Genomic DNA, 6000 nt, shown 5'->3' with positions numbered 1-6000 from the left:
GCATTGGAGATAATCTATTGTTAATCGGTGGGAGTAGCAGTAGTTCGGCTCCAATAGAATGCTGCCGTGTGAACATAGCAATTATCTCGTAACGCTGTAGAGCAGATATTCCCAAAATCACGCTTCTACACTGACATTGTACTGCAATGTATTCTTGATGATAATCTACAAATGTGAACATATTGAATTTCCCTCTGCTCTGTCAGATTGCGTAATGAATAGTTGCGTTCACGCACAGCTCCTTAGCACAGGCTAAGAGGTCAAATTCCTTAGCCCGTGCTAAGCAAACGTGCGTGAACGCTTAGCACGGGCTAAGGAATGCTAAGTACGGGTTAAATCTGATCCGAATTTAAGATGCGGTCTAGACCCTTAGTACGGGCTAACGAAGTGTGCGCGAACGCTTAGCCCAGGGCTAAGCGCCCTCTGCAGCGACCTTTGGGTGTGAACATTATGCACGTGATCAAATATATCCAACTTTCTCATTCCCAAAATGGCAACCGAGCTCAGTGTACACGCTTCCATACTGCTCGCGTCGCTGTAGTAGAGCGTACAGCAGCTCCAAGCGTAGACAAAATCAATTTGGTTCGCTGTCAACGACAAGCATTAATAAAACTCTGTACTGTGTTACGCCGTTGTATACTGTTTCTGTGCACCCAAATAAGTTGGGTCCGTCTTCTCGCGTTCCTGTGCACGTCGCTTCAAAATTAGAACGAAACCTCGCGCTTGTCATCCATTTTTCGTTCGTAAATAGCGACTTGTCAAAGGTCACCGACTAATAGCGCCCCTTAGCCCGTGCTAACGACTGGCCCTCCCTGTGTGTGGACGCAATTGGGTCTAGCCGAAATGCAAATATGCTAGATAAGCCTAAACCAGCTTAAATCTTAGCCCATACTTCATGTAACGTGAACACAACTAATATAATGACGAAATAAACCCGTTAGTGTGTGTTGCGTGAAAGCTGTCTGGGTGCGAGTTTCCATCCTGTGAGTATCGGAATGATGACAATCAGTTATGCTAACAAGACCATACTTACTTGTATAAACCGTTGACGCATTTGTAGTATGCTTTCATTCATTCAATAAAAATATACAGTTATCCATCTATGATGCAAGCATGGCAAATATTAATGTTCCTTGCACAGAAAGTGATTAATAAAATTTCAACCTTAGGTAGCGTATTGTTAGGAAACTATTCAAGAAATTGAACTCGGCATTAGCGGTGTACCATTTCAATTGTGTGTGTACATCCCCGAAACTTTCTGAGTAAGAGCTTTCTGTTTGCAAATATACTAGCGCTGAAAAAACGCCGTTATTACGCTTGTTACCGTCCACAAAAGGCAAATGTGAATATAAATTTAACACAGTAGTGGTTTATATTTATGACACAGTAGCCAGGATTTCATTGAGAGCCTGCATGCATGACTTGATTTGATGATGATTACAAATAGCACAGTAATGGTGAACTGTTAATTGTGGTTACGCAGTTAAAATAGCAGAACAAACTCAATAATAAAACATGCTCTCCAATATGTGTAGGTTAAGTACACCTAAATATAATTACGACTGCGAATGATGTTATATACACATGTGTTTTCCCTTCTACGCTATATTTTCTGCTAATGAAGTTATTTCACGTTTCATGTGACGTATATTCTGCCCACAATGCATTCATTTTGCTTGAGATACAGAAACCGATTTGACTAGTACGAGAGATGTCGTATAGAGAAAGTGCAGTATTAACCATGATAAATCTGAAAACACAAAGAAAATACAAAGACGAAAACACGCGGTGAGTATATATTGTCAAAAACACTTATTTATATTTTTCTTTTGATATATCCATTCATTTTTTGAATGTTAGTATGAAATTCAACGCGTACAACACGTCCTTTGTGTGTTTGATTAAACCGTCCTTATACGTACATGTATGAACACGCTGCATCCCTAATAATGTTTATTTTTGTACAAGTACATTGCTTGTATCAACTTTTTGTTAATCAAATGTGTAAACTGTATACAGTATATTAATGTACAGTAAAACTGTATGTATGTACCGAATGATCGTGATCGTTCTAATTGATACATCCATAATGTTCTATTCTGAGATTTTTGGATGAAATTCACAAACAATTATAAATTGCCTGTCATGACGACATGTATTTTCTCTGCCGTAGCCGTCATTGAACACATTATTGATGGACCAATCACAACGATATTGATTAATGGGTGTGTGACAATAATACAGTCTTACAACAAATAAGGAAACGGTTTTATTTCATGAAACTGAATGCCCTTAGTAACCCTTCCTATAAATATGTTATAACGAAATGGAATAGCGTCAATTTCAAAATGTTACACATGACAGCTGAGTTTAGCAAATATGACGTCTCTTGTATCACTGTATGTAAAGAACTGTCATAGACTTACTGAAAACTAATTACTTTGTCACGCTTCCGGTGGATCATGGTATCACAAACTAATCACGACATGTTCCTGAACTAATCTATTTATTTTAAGTGTAGCACACGGTGCTTCCAACTCACTGTAAATGGAGGCATATTTTTGTCCATGGAATAGAATACTATGGAAACATGTTGGCAATATAAACACGTGACCTACCGTGATCTGTAGACTGGTTGAAATAATTGGATCGAATCAGATAATCTTGTTCAGCTGTAGAATCGGTCCTGTCAGTAGTAGACGATGATTATGGCTTCGTAACAGAACAATCAGACCGCTTTTACTGTAATCAGTCTGCGCCCGACTTACTGGAAAATTTGAGATCCGACACTAGACAACTGGTGCGTATAGTGAATCTTATTGAAATAATATACTGCATTAATTTATGCAAATATTGTATTAGTAGGGAGTAGGTAGATTAGTATGGTAGATTAGGAAACTTAATATCATTTAAAATTTATTTTATATTAAATACAATTGTAAGGAGACTTTGCTATACTTCTTCCTTCATTTTTTGGCGCATTAACGATGAGTGAAATCTGAATAATATACAACTGACATTTCCTGTTTCAGCAACTATGAAATCAGAAATTCTCGGCGTGTGTGCTTATTTGTAAAGATTAGTAGACATCTTACTAAAATAATCACATAACCTTTCTAGTTATACGAGATTTATCCACGAGACGCCAAGCTTTAGCAAACAAAAACAACAACACCTAACAAACCAGTGTTATGTAACTTTTGTTCTTGGGAGCGGTAATAATAAGTTCGAGTAACCTTGTCAACACTTGACATGTTTTGGCTTCTCAGGTATAACACATGGCTTATACTGTGCATTAATCATCACTGAATCGTGACGTGACTTAAATAAAATTTGCGTGATGTAAACCACATAAGTGATTTGTATTCATGGTGTGTATGGTGGCATTGCGTTTTTCTCTATATTCAATATACGAAAATAATCGAATATATAAGAATCTACCAGTATTAGAGCACGTAGAGACATGTTTAATTGATTTGAATATTGTTGGGTCTTATTACACATTTAAAACATAACATCATTTTATGGTTGGTATTTTTGTAATTTCAGATTCAAATAATATACTGCCAAAAAATCTCAACGTGTCAAATGATGATACTAAACCGGAAGATTCATTCATTTTAACATATATTTTTGAATAATATAAATTTAACATTTGTTTCCAGGAAGTAATTACCAGTCACTACTTTGTTAGTTGAGAATCAGAATGTTACATGTTCATCGTCTCTGTGTTATTATCATGCACATCGTTAGCATTATACATCCTTGTAAATAATTCACTTCAATGCGAGACTTTACTTGTCTTGTTCAATCATCATACACATTTACTCACATCAGTCTATTGCATTTATGCTACATACACATTTACTTACAGCAGTCTATTGCATTTATGCTACATACACATTTACTTACAGCAGTCTATTGCATTTATGCTACATACACATTTACTTACAGCAGTCTATTGCATTTATGCTACATGCACATTTACTCACAGCAGTCTATTGCATTTATGCTACATACACATTTACTCACAGCAGTCTATTGCATTTATGCTACATACACATTTACTCACAGCAGTCTATTGCATTTATGCTACATACACATTTACTCACAGCAGTCTATTGCATTTATGCTACATACACATTTACTCACAGCAGTCTATTGCATTTATGCTACATACACATTTACTCACAGCAGTCTATTGCATTTATGCTACGTACACATTTACTTACAGCAGTCTATTGCATTTATGCTACATACACATTTACTTACAGCAGTCTATTGCATTTATGCTACATACACATTTACTTACAGCAGTCTATTGCATTTATGCTACATGCACATTTACTCACAGCAGTCTATTGCATTTATGCTACATACACATTTACTCACAGCAGTCTATTGCATTTATGCTACATACACATTTACTCACAGCAGTCTATTGCATTTATGCTACATACACATTTACTCACAGCAGTCTATTGCATTTATGCTACATACACATTTACTCACAGCAGTCTATTGCATTTATGCTACATACACATTTACTTACAGCAGTCTATTGCATTTATGCTACATACACATTTACTCACAGCAGTCTATTGCATTTATGCTACATACACATTTACTCACAGCAGTCTATTGCATTTATGCTACATACACATTTACTTACAGCAGTCTATTGCATTTATGCTACATACACATTTACTTACAGCAGTCTATTGCATTTATGCTACATACATATTTACTTACAGCAGTCTATTGCATTTATGCTACATACACATTTACCTACAGCAGTCTATTGCATTTATGCTACATACACATTTACTTACAGCAGTCTATTGCATTTATGCTACATACACATTTACTCACAGCAGTCTATTGCATTTATGCTACATACACATTTACTTACAGCAGTCTATTGCATTTATGCTATTCAATGCTTCAGTTTGAGTCTTCATAAACGTCTAAGACGAAATCACGTTGTTACCAAATACCTGGTTAGTAGTTTAAGTGTATGTGTTTATCTAAAACGTTGGAGTAAGACAACAGCGGGTATGAACTAAAATTATTTATAACTATCGTATTACGTATAAACATGATGTAAAACAAGTAACACACTCATAAAAAAACTGATGACCATAAATGTAAACAATAAATTACAATTAATATAATTGTTTATTTCCGTTTTTCTTTTTACAATTTATTCCCCAAATTTCTACTTTCCAGATTGGTGTAAGCAGGTTAAAGGCATTAGCGGAGCTATACAAAGCTACGATTTCCCAACTCGCGTCTCAGAAGACACTCCTCAAGATTCGTCCTGGTTGATTTCTGTTCCAAGCGAATCATTCGTTGTTTTGCACTTTTTGGAATGGACATTTATAAACACTAAAGATCGACACTTCACACACGGTTCCTGTTTAGTAATCTACGATGGGAGCGATGAAAATGCAACGGTCATCGGAGAAGTAGCATGCGCGTCTGATAGTACTGCCCCTTGTACGTATACGAGCAATCACCACACAGTTTTGGTGAGATTAAGAGTGTTCGAGGATGAGAAAGAGGACACTGTTAAATTTTATTTTATTTATCAATCAACAGAAGGTTAGAATTTCGATATTTTACACCGATTGAATAATTAAAAGAATTGAACAGCGACTAGCAATTGGGCCGTTGAGAATTGTCATACTATTGTTTGAAGGTACTGCATAGCAAATTATAGCATGACATCTGTATCTATATTAACATAACAATGAATTATACATTTGGTAATTACAGTTAGCAATTAATGGTCGAAGTTATAACTTTTTAGGAATTTATTGATAAACCACACTTTTTATTGTATTTCAGTATTCAATGAATGCGGAAACCACTTTTTGGCACAAGATGGTTTTTGCATCGGACCTTTACCACCTTTAGCAATATGTAACTTTTACATGCAGCATGCCTTAGATGGTACCATTGATATCAACTTTGACGGCTATCACGTGTTCGAAGTGT

This window comes from Saccoglossus kowalevskii, chromosome 10, assembly GCF_978046115.1.
Source record: "Saccoglossus kowalevskii chromosome 10, keSacKowa6.1, whole genome shotgun sequence".
NCBI lineage: Eukaryota > Metazoa > Hemichordata > Enteropneusta > Harrimaniidae > Saccoglossus > Saccoglossus kowalevskii.
The sequence above is the reverse complement of the archived record's forward strand: the minus strand, read 5'-3'. Positions refer to the sequence as shown.